Raw genomic sequence first — 11,790 nt, 5'->3', positions numbered from 1 at the left:
AGGTGCTGGCCCAGGAGGGTGAGGCTGGGAATAGGCGGTGCAGAGGATGGAGAGGCACTGCACTCCCTAGCGCGTGCCCTAGGGCTCCCAGACAGTCCAGGGACCAAGTGGTGGCTTCTGAGGGCCAGGGGCTGGCACAGAGAGGCCTGAGGAGCCCACCTGGACATCTCTGGGAGCCAGCGGCCCTCTGTCATGCTTCTGCCACCCCTGCCTGCCCCACCCTGTGTCCGGGCTGCAGAGAAAGGCAGCAGGCAGTCCAGGGGCGGCAGAGGGGCTGGGAAGCCAGCACCGGGCAGAGCTCCCAGGGCAGCCGACCACACACTGGACACTCTGCCTCCCCAGCCGCTGGAGGACGAGGAGGAGGAGGGCGAAGGCAGCAGGAGGGGCTGTGAGGGCGGAGGAGCAGCGGCTGCTGAGTGTTTTCCTGCCCCTGGGAGCTGCTGTGACCAGGAGGAGGAGGATGTGGCCGGAGCCCAGTGTTTCCTGCCTGATAAGCCGGCCCCTCCCTGGGAGCCCTGGCCAGCCTACCTTCCAGCGCACAGCCCTGCCCAGGGAGGGGCTGGCTGAGGAGGAAAATCACTTCTCCAGATTAGCTCGCCCAGGCCCAGCCTTCCTCCCCCGCCTCTGTCCCCGCAGCGGCCACAGGAAACGGGCTGGGGCCAGCCACCCCGAGGTCCCCACCTTCAGGGCACTCAGGCTCCAGGCCCAGGGATCGGGCCTGTCTGGGAGCCCCACCATCCAAGCTCCCTGAGTGCGGAAGCCCTCTGGCTCCAAAGCCAACTATTTCCAAGGAGCGCAGCGCCTGCGAGCCTTTTATGTGTTTGTCAGATCTCCTGCCTGCAGTTTGGGCCTAGAACACTGGCCGCTTTATTCACGGTGAGTATAAGTACCAGCCCCGCCCACCTGGCCACTTCTCCCAGAGCACGGAGTACAGAGGGTGCTGGGCTTGGGAGGTAAGATGCCAGGCTGTCACGGAGGAAAGGGCAGGGGTTTCCTTCCCCCAAACCCAGCTCCCGCTCTGCTTTGCCCGGATGGGCTGTGTGTCAGGGGTGAGACCTTCACCCTCTCTGAGCTTCACTTCTCATCTGTAACTGGAAGGGGTGACCTTGTGAGAGCGAGGGCTTCCCTCCCTCCCAGCATTCAGGATCAAGGGCGAGGGTGCTGGACTTGAACGCTTGTAGGAGCGCCAGGGAGAGTGGCACCCCTGAAATAAGGACAGAGGCCCAGAGAGGGTAGGGGGGCTGCTCAGAGACACATTCACAGACACGACCCCACCAGGACTGTGGGCCACCGACACCCAGGTGAGCCCCTTCCACAACAGCGTGGCTCTCCCCCAGGCTCACCGCCCCGGGGGGTTCCACTCTGAACTGTGGGTGCCTCCTTCCCCACAGCCTAGACCTGCTTCCCGAGCCGCTGCTAAAGGCCCCCCTCCACCCTCATCGGGGAGCCAGCTCTTGGTAATAAAAGTGCACAAAGGGAGGACTTAGCGCCTGGCACAGAGGAACACGTGCTTGCCTGGGGGGAAACATTGCACAGGTGTTGACAGACACTGAGTCGCACACTCACGTACATGAGCAGGCAGCACCTCTGCCCTTCCAACGTGGGGTTAACTGCCTTTTACAAGGCGCATCCCGGCTGGTGTCTTATGCGATCCCCACAGCAATCCTGAGGTAGGCAGCTCCGTAGGTAGTAGGTACGATTATGTCCTTTCACAGGTAGGGAAGCTGATGCTCAGGTGGGGCAAAGAGGCCAAGTAAGGTCACCTGGCTGGTAAGCAGAGACAGGGATTGGGGGACACACCTGCCCAGAAGGAGGGGCTGGCTGTCGTCAGCCTGCTCTTGGGGGAGCAGCCACACAACCACAGCTGCGCCTGAGCAGCTTGTGGGCGGCTGAGAGGAAGATGGGAATTCCCTGGGCCACAGACTGCCTTCAGCCCTTCAGATGGCACAGGGCCACCCCCGCCACCTCTGCTCACCTGGGGTCTCCTGATCGTGGGAGACCTGGATTTAGGAGAGGCGGGAAAGGAAGGAAGTTTGGGGTCTAGACCTTGTCATCTTACACCAATGATGGCGAACCTATGACACGCGTGTCAGAGGTGACACGTGAACTCATTTTTTTGGTTGATTTTTCTTTGTTAAATGGCATTTAAATATATAAAATAAATATCAAAAATATAAATCTTTGTTTTACTATGGTTGCAAATATCAAAAACTTTCTATATGTGACACGGCACCAGAGTTAAGTTCGGGTTTTTCAAAATGCTGACACCCTGAGCTCAAAAGGTTCGCCATCACTGTCTTATGCTCTGTAGGGCTGGTCCAGCCACTTGCTGCCGTGGGACCTTGGGCAGGTCACTTTCCTCCTCTGTGCCGCTCTAAACAGGAGGCCAGAATCCATAGTCTTGGGGGCTAGACTACCCTGGTTCTCTGAGACTCTGAAAAGCAAGCAAGGAGAAGAGGAGTCCCCTCCTCTCTGCTTCTGGCCTCAATGAGGAGTGGTCTCCAGGGAGGTGGCACTGGGGGGGTGTTGCTGGGCAGTGGTGGGGCATCCCCCTGAGCAGAGAGAGAGCTGTACAGGTCCATGCTGGAGCTGCAGCTCCCGAATACAGGTCCTGAACACCTCCCACCGCATCCCCCACTCCTGCCTCAGCTGCCCAGGGCTGCCTCCCAGCCTCTGTCACTAGGCCATGACATGAGGTTCCCAGACACCTGGCCCGGCCCCACTCCCATACGTCAGCCAGGCCCTGGCCCCACCTCCTTGGAGCTCTGCCCCATCTTACCCACATCGCCTAATCTCTCTACCTCTCCATATGGGGTGCTGGCTGGACAGGATGGGGCAAGAGACCTCTGTCATCTGAGCCCAGCCCAGCAGGTCCTCACGTAAACTTGACACCCAGGAGCACCCTCCCTGCCAGGCAGGATGTGGTGGAAGGTTGCATCTGACCTCCTGACGGAGGCTGGGCCTCTATGGAGACTCTCAGACTTCATCTTCCCCATCCCTGTCCACTCCAGGCCCTCAGCACAGCCACTCAGGGGCTGTCACCTTGCGCCTCTCTACCTCCAATCTAGCTAGAGGTTCCATAAGGTCTGAAAATGTCACCCTTTTGCTTAAGCTCTTTTCTACCCAGTACTGCCAACAACAAGAAGCTCAAACTTTTTCTGAGGGACATTCAAGTCCCAAATCACCTGGCTGGCTTGACTCACTCCCCACCCTATGTTCTGAGCATAGAAAATTTCCAAATAGGAATTGTTTCTTCATACCACAGTGCCTTTGCATAGGCTGTTCCCTTGGGCTGGAATGCTCTTCCCCACATCTTCACTCTGTGGATTCCTACTTATGTCTCAGGAGGACCCAGGTCAAATATTTCCCCTCTCAGAAAGCCTTTTCCTCACACTCTCCACCCATCCAACCTACCCTCTCCTAGTCCCCGCCCCAGGTGAGTTTGTGGGCCATTTTCTGCATATTCCCACAACCCCCTCATACAGCACCTATAGGGTGCTGATGCAATCTCTATGTTTTTAAGCCTCTATCCTCCCACTAGTCTGGGAATGTATTTATCTTGGAAAGGCATCTCATTTCTCTTTGATTCCATGGGACCTACTTTGTGCCAGGCACATAGTAGGTATCCATCAATATCTGTTCAATGATGGAACAACTACTCATCTCGAACATGTACTGGTCCACCCTTTTCTCGGTCTTTAATCTCAGGCCCATCGTTTTATTTCTCTATGACTCAGCTTTTTTCTCTGTCAGCTGGCACTGGTTTATATCAAGAGCTTTCAGATTATGGGAATAGCTCTGGAGATGATCAATGGTGAAGTATAAAGTCCTACTGTTGCCTTTTCATGATCCCTGGAAAAGTGTAATTCTCACTGGCAATTCCACCACCTACTAGCCCGTGTCCATACCCCACCCTTGGCCATCAGTCAGGAATGAAGACGATTTGTAATGTTGTCCCTACCAGAGCAGATTAGGAAGAATATTTGTGCTGCATATGGAGATTATATGTATACACACACACACATCGTACACACACACACACACATATCGTACACACACACACACACACACACACACACGTGTGTGGAGCCTGATATAAAAGGCCTGGAATACCTTATTTTCTGGCTGCCTCTAGCTACAGGGGCTGACACAAACAGGTAGCATTAGGCTTTATCACAGTAAGGAGCTGGCTACTAATTCTATAGTAATAAAAATGCTAACTTCCCTGTGAAAATAAATTTAGCCCTTTGGTAAGTTGCCTTTTTCAGGCCTAATTAATTTTTTTAAATTATATTCTTATTACATTTGTTGTTATATAGGTACATCTGGAAAACTTTGAAAAACATCGACACAACGAGAGAGGAGAGAGAGAGAGAAAGAGAGAGAGAGAGAGAGAGAGAGAGAGAGAGAGAGAGAGAGAGAGAGATTGTCATCTGACCTTGCAAAACCTTCTGTTAACATTTTGCTGTATTCTTTCTAGGCTTTTTTTTCTATGCATAGGTGTGTGCTCATACAAATATTTTTTAGCTTTAATTTTAGAATATTGGGATGACATTGTTTCATACACTCTCTTTTTAAAGAAGTGAAATTCAGCCCTGGCCAGTGGTGCTCAGTGGTTGGAGCGTTGACCCTGGCATTACAGGGTTTGTTTCCTTGTCAAGGCCATGTGCCTGGGTTGCAGGTTCCATCTGTGGCCCTGGCAGCAGTTCGTCAGGTGCCAGAGGCAACCAATCGATGTGTCTCTCTCACATCAATGTTTCTCTCTCTCTCTCTCTCTCTCTCTCTCTCTCTCTCTCTCTCTCTCTCTCTCTCTCTCTCTCTCTCTCTCTCCCTTGCCCTCCCTCCCTTCCATTCTCTCTAAAACTCAATGGAAAAAAATATCCTCGGGTGAGAATTAAACAAAAACAAAAAACAAAAAACAGAGAGTGAAATGCAGCATGCTGCGGCTGTTAGAAGCCCCTTTCTGTTCCCTGTGTTCCTGGAGCCTGTGGATGCCCTGCAGGCTGCCGAAGAAGCCCGGGTGGCCCTAAATGAGGACCTTCTCTTCTGCTAGAGGGTTCACCTGCTTGTCACATCTGACGAGTCAAGTATGCAACCCCCACCTCTCGGGGGTTCTCAGCCTTCAGCTGTCCTCTTTCTGGGAGTACAGCCCCCCTCCCCCCAGGGACTCCCTCCTGTGCCTGTTCCCATCGCTCAAGCAGTGTTCAGGGCTTTCTTCCGTGGTGTGTGTTGCGAAAATAAGTAGGCACTGTTTTCACTTTCTAAATGCAGGTTATATTTTTCCGTGGAATATCAGCTTTCAAAGGAGATGTTTCCCACTCTCCAATATCACCTGACCTCCCTTGCCACCCAACCAGCAGTTCTGATGGGAAGAGACCCTCTGGCAAGAGTGTGGGTGGTGAGGGACGCAGGGATGCCCACTTTCAATGCCAGGCCGGGTGCCCGGGAGGGAAGTGACTTGTCTGAAGGTTGCTCGGTGAGTCAGCAGCTTGGCCCAGCTGCCCTGCGAGTGCTGGGAATGGGCCCCAGATCGCGGGCTGCGGGCCTCGGCCTCTGACGTGTGCTGTCTTGCTCAGGGCGGAAACCTCTCTTCCTGGGAAGGAGGGGCAAAGGCCCTGGGGTGGCCTTGGGCCTGGCGCTGCCTCCCTCTGCTAGAAACGCACAGGGGGCTTGGGTGGTATTTTCCTGTGTGCGTCTCCTCTGTCCAGCCAGACTGTGACTGTGCAGGACGTGGGCTTCCTGTCTCCTTGCCTCCCCAGGTGGAGCCCTTCCCAGCTCGCTGCAGGGCAGAGCGTGCGCACAGGGGCCAGAGGCCAGGATCTGTGAGGCCAGGGTGAGTCACTCCATTTCCCTGAGCCCCAGTTTCTCCAGCGGGAAGGATGGGGATCCTGAGACCCCCTCACAGGGTGTGTAGAAATCCCACGTCGTCCTCAGATGATTCAAAGCAGGCCCTCCTTACTGAGCACTTTTCCTTGTGCTTCATCCCATCACTGCCCAGCTGGGAATCACCGTGGCTCCTCCCCTGGGAACACTGCTCAGAAGCCTCCACCTCACCTGTAGGCCCTTTTCCAGGGTCTTCTCCCAGCCTTGGTCTGCAGCCAGGCAGGGTTTGTGGAGGGGGCGCGATGCCTCCGTGAACACACAATTTGAAGAACAACAGGACTCACTGTGCTGAGGCAGCTTCAAGACAGGCCTCCCGGTGCTGCTCTATGAACTCGGCGTTCAGGAGCCCCCACCCTCCTACACAGACATCCCCAGGCCTGGGTCCCACCGGCCAGCCTTACCTCCACCACTGCCATCAACTCTACCATCCACTCTCCTCCTCAGCAACCAGCCTTTGCTCCAGTGGACACTGTGCCTGCTCCGGTGCCCTCCCCTGCCTCTCTCCAGAGCCTCCTGTCCCTGAGGCCTGGGCCCTCCTGGGGTCCTGCGGTCTCTCCCGGGCAGGAGTCTGCTTCTCCTGTGACCGCCCCGTCCCTGAGTGCCTATGGGCCTGCCACTCTTGGCCACATACCTACGGATGCAAGAGGAGGTTTTGGCCTCTTGTCTAATGGACCTCCTAGAGGGGAGGGATCACATTCGTGGGCAGACCCATTTAGGGACGAGGTTGAGCCCAGTTAGGATTAGGTCAGATGGGCTTGGGTTTGAATCCCAGCAGGTTACTTATTAGGTCAGGAACAATATAGGTAAGTCCCCAACTCCCCCCAACTTCAGTTTCCTCATCCGTGAAATGAGGATAATGAAATAAAGTGCCCGGTACTTGCTAGGTACTGAGTGCAACGTTAGAGATGACGTTTGTTGTGCTATTTCTGCATTCTCCTAGGTGCCTCTCGTGTTCCAGCGGTTCCACCAGCGTTCCCCACACGGGGAGCCGCGCACTGTGGACGGGACAGCAGTGGGTGTGCTGGCTGGGCTGTGCAGCCAGGACAGGCACAGATGCAGAGCCGGCAAAGCTGCACACAGAGGCCCTGCGGGGTCCAGTCTGAGCCCCTGCCTGTGCTGGCAGCCTCAGCCCTTTCACAGGCTCCCTCCTGCATTCGATTTCTGAAGAGTTTTTCGTAGCTGCTTACATCAGGTTAGAGGGTGGCATGTCCCAGGGATAGAGAGTTGAAAGGGATTTGGAAGGCAGAGGTCTAGATGGAGAAGGTGGCCCCTCCTGCTCTCCTCTGGCCAGCATTGCGGCGCACTGGGAGGATTTGTGCTGGGAACTCCAGGCCTGGGCTTGTGTCCGCCCTGCTGTCCCCAGAACCTTCGTTTCCTCAGCTGCACTGTGAAGGGCAACCTCCTGAGAAACTCCTCTGAGTCCATAGGGCCTGGATGGCATAGTCTTATTGTATCAGGCTCAGAAAAGTTTCTCCCTGTCTCCCTCTAACCCAGGTGCCTGGGAACCTTGGCTGGCAGCCACGTTGGAGCAGGAAGGGGCGTCAGAAAGGATACAAGGGTTACCTGGCTCCTCATTTAAAAAATGTGGGCCCGGCAATGATTTCTGTTTTCTCAACCTTTGGTGTAGAGGACCTGACAATGTCAGAAAGCCCATTGGGTTATTGGGAGGACATTTTACAAGTACGCCTGTGGGGAGCTATAATAATAAAACGCTGATGGCTGACAGAATTTTGGACTGGATGTGTTTTATGCTGGAGACCCCATTGAACAGGTAGGATAAGATGGGGCAGTTTTCTGAAGAGGAACCACTGATGATTGGTAAATTCTGGCTCGTGTTGCTCAAACCTTCCATTTGACTTTGTGCGTGCAAGTTCCCAGAGAAGAGGTTCTGTCCTCTGGGCCCTGAGTAGTTTTCCATCTACGAGCAGATGCTGTGGCCTCGCTCAGTGTCCAAAACAAAAAGGGTGGCTTATTCCCAGGAGCCATTGCCCATGTGGGCAGGGTGGTGGTTGTGGCTACAGCGACTGTGCCCTTTGAGGCAGTAGATGAGATAAGAACTCCCAACAAAAAGGTAGAAGTTCTGGTTGCTTCTGTCCCAGCTTCACCCCTATTAGTCAAGTGACCTTGAGCAATCATTTCACCTGTCCGAACCTCAGTTTCCTCATCTGTCATGGAGGAAGCATTCCTTGCCCTGCCTGTCTCGCTGACCTCAGTCAGATCCTGGGTGTGTGCACACCACTGCCAGGGTGGAGCTGCCTCCAGGGTGATTGGATTACAGAGCAATCTCTCAATCAATCTCGCCTTTTTTCTCTCCTGCTTCCCATTGCATGTTGTTTTTCTTCTCTCAGGCTGGAAACAGCTACTGGCTGCTCTGACCTATTAGAATCCTTACAGCCTCAAAACCAAAAGCTAGAGAACCCTGCCAACAGTAGGTAGAAAAACTCCTGAATCAATCACCATGGCTTGGTGATGGTGGTAGGTGGGGTGAGGATAGAGTGTTTTGATTGGTCTAGCTTGGTTCATGTGCCCATGCCTGCCTGGTCCAATCACTGTGGCCGAGGACAATGGAGTACTATGATTGGTCTACTTGGAGAATGTGCTCATCCTTTGGCCAGGGAGGGAGGCAGGTAGCTGGGAGCCCCTATCAGAACCAGCTGATTGTGTCAGGGAGTAGAAAACAGTTCTTCAAAGGAGGAGCTGTTGATCTGGGAAGTCAAAATTAAATACCCACTGAGGTATAGGGCTCCTCTGTAAGCCTGCTGGTGCCATATCTCTGTTGTTAGCCCTGTACCTGAGTTCTGTGAGGAGAGCCAGGGACTGGTACCCTGCTCCACTCTGAGTACCCTGGCCAAAACAATGGGAACTTGAGTTCTTGCCCATCATTGAGAATTCCAGTGTCTGATAGATAAAACAGGTCTTCCTTTTAAAGCAAAGAACGCAGGATGAGTGCCATTAAAAATGGTTCTCCTTTTTACTCTATCCACACAACCACTCTTGGCTGAACAGGTGGCCTTTGGCAATGCTCTCGAGTCTAGTGCCCAGCACGGTGTGCCTCTGAGCAGACACAATAGAGGTGCAGTGGCTCCTGGCTCGCAAGGAGTTGCAGGCTAGCAGGCAAGGCAGCTGGCAAACGAGTGCTCAGGAGCTGCTGGGGGAGGGGAGAGAGTGAGGAGGCAGGGGCTACAGATGCCTAGTCTGGTGAGAGGAAGGCCCCTGTTATTGCCAGGCTACCAGCCCATGAAAAGCAGTAAAATGTGGAAGTGGAGTATGTGCTCTGTCCAAACCTTCTGGTGTTATTTAAGCCCTGCCCATCAGTTTTCTCATCTATAAAATGGGAATGATAATAATAGGATCTACTTCATGGGACTGTCACAGAAATAAAAATATGTTAGTAGATATCAAGTGTTTAGAAGAGTGCCTGGCACACGCTATGTGTTTAACTCATATAGCTGTCACATGTGTTACATCAACTATTTACATGTTTATTCATTTACTCTCCCCCCACTAGATTATGAGCAGGGACTTTTTTACTCTTTGGTGTAGTACTCTCAGGGTCCAGAATAGTCGCTAGCACACAGTAGGCACTTACTAAGTATTTGTGTATTGCATACTGACAGCTAATATTACATTTGACCTGAATTATTTTAATAGCTTCCTTCCTGGTTTCCTTTCTTCCAGCCTATATATCCCTCCAGTCACTTTGCTCCCTGTCTAAAGCCTTATAATGGCTCCCTTTTCCAGAAGTGAAGAATCCACACTCCCTGGCCCAGGTCTTTGTAATTGGCTCCACCCTGTGTAGACAGTTTTGACACCTGCTCTTGCTCCAATCCCTGCAGCCACCTGCCATAGCCTGCTTCCTACCCTGGCTCCAGATTTCTCTTCTCCCACTAGGACCAATGTTTTTTTGATTTTAGAAAGAGAGGAAGGGACCAAAATAGAGAGATAGAAACATCAATGAAAAAGAAACATCGATTGGCTGCCTCCTGCACTGAGGGTCACACCTGCAACCTGGGCATGTGCCCTGACAGGTTTGAACCGTGACCTCTTGGTTCCTGGGTCCACACTCAATCACTGAGCCACACCAGCCAGGCCCTAAGTATTTTTCAATATCCATTTCACCCCTTCATTTGAGAATCTCTCCTGTCTTTTCCATATCTTTATATACTCAGCCTATTCCAGTGTCTATCACTTACTAAGAGCCTGTTGAATAGCCTCAGTAGTAAAGTTTCTGTCATCCCGTAGTTACTTGAGTTGTATACCTTCCCATGGCCTTTGTATCACACATTTTAATCAGGGAGTATCTTTTTAAATTGCTTATTTGTGTCCATGTTGGAATGTGAACTCCTCAGAGAACGAGGTCTTATTTATCTTGTTTATTTCTGAGCCCCTAGTGCCTAAAAGTGTCTGGTACAAATCACTGTAAGTAGTATTTGTGAGATGAATGAAAGCACAGAGATGAAAAATTTAAGGAAAACCTGGAACCTCCTTCTTCTGTCCAAAGAAGTACTGGGAAGCTTATAAAATGTCTCAGGTATAAATTATCCTCACTATGGCATCAAGGTAAGATGGAGAGCGAGAGCCTAGGGTAGTGTTCCCGGCAAGGCCCTTTCCAGGCCAGAGTTCCTGTCTCCTGGAATTTTCTCAGAGGGCCCCAGGGCTGGTGACCTGCCCTCCAGGGGCTCCCTCTTTCTACTGAAGTTCAGCCTGGCCTCCCAAAGCAGGCTGGCTTTGCCTGGAAACAGAGACCCAGGCACATCTTCGGTGGCAAGACCTAGAAAGCAGCTGTGGTCATGGAGAGACAGACGTGAAAATGACAGGGAGATCTGCACTGTGGCCCGTCCCATTGTGAGCAAGGAGCATGGGGTGGACGGCAGAGATGACAGCAGGTCACTGGCCTGGGAAGAGTCAGTGAAAGGTAACGTCCTTTCTGCCATGATCTCTGGGGCCCATTCACCTGTCATTATATGTCTGCAATAGCCAACAGCTACAGGATTTGTGTGACTGTTTACATGTGGCACAATGTTGCAGGGGAAAGAGCACATGAATGAGTCTGGAAGCCTGAGTTCTAATCCTGGTTGTTTCATTGCCTCGCTGAGTGACTTTGAGTAAATACTCCACTCCTTGAACCTTGAACCTCCTTGACAAATGGAAATAGCAAACCTTGCTTCATCTATCTTCTAAGGAAGATGGACATTCGACACCAGCCAGGAACTCTCTCACTTGATAGAAGAGAAAGCTGGGGCCCTGAGACAGAAAGGACACTGGCAAGGTCACACAGCAGACCAGCAGCAGAGCTGGGCTTGAAACCTGATCTCTGATCTCTAAGACAGAGCTTGCTCCCCTGACTCAGTCTAAACAGAGTGGATTCTCTCAGAAGGAAGAGTTCTCTGGAGGCACCAGGCTCCTCCAGCAGGGAGACCAGCACATGTAGAGCAGGCTGCACGTAGGGTGGTCTACTCTGTGTACCTGTCTCAGAAAGGCCACAGAATCCTAGGACCTGTTCTCCCCATGTGAGCAACAGAACCAGTGTGTCCCCTAGAAGTCCTTCTTGGTGTCTGGTGTCACCCCTACTCTTACCTGCTTCAACCCACTGGTGGTGGTTCTGTCTTCAGTGTCTAGACCAGGGCTGGGCAAACTTTTTGACTCGAGGGCCACAATGGGTTCTTAAACTGGACCGGAGGGCCAGAATAAAAGCATGGATGAAGTGTTTGTGTGAACTAATATAAATTCAAAGTAAACATCATTACATAAAAGGGTACGGTCTTTTTTTTTTTTAGTTTTATTCCTTTCAAATGGGCCTGATCCGGCCCGCGGGCCGTAGTTTGCCCACGGCTGGTCTAGACTCAGGCTTAGTAAGGAGGGGATGTTTGCTTGCCCACTAGGCACAAAGCTCTGTGCTTGGCAGAG

The sequence above is a fragment of the Myotis daubentonii genome, chromosome 5 (assembly GCF_963259705.1).
Source record: "Myotis daubentonii chromosome 5, mMyoDau2.1, whole genome shotgun sequence".
Classification (NCBI taxonomy): Eukaryota; Metazoa; Chordata; class Mammalia; order Chiroptera; family Vespertilionidae; genus Myotis; species Myotis daubentonii.
The sequence above is the reverse complement of the archived record's forward strand: the minus strand, read 5'-3'. Positions refer to the sequence as shown.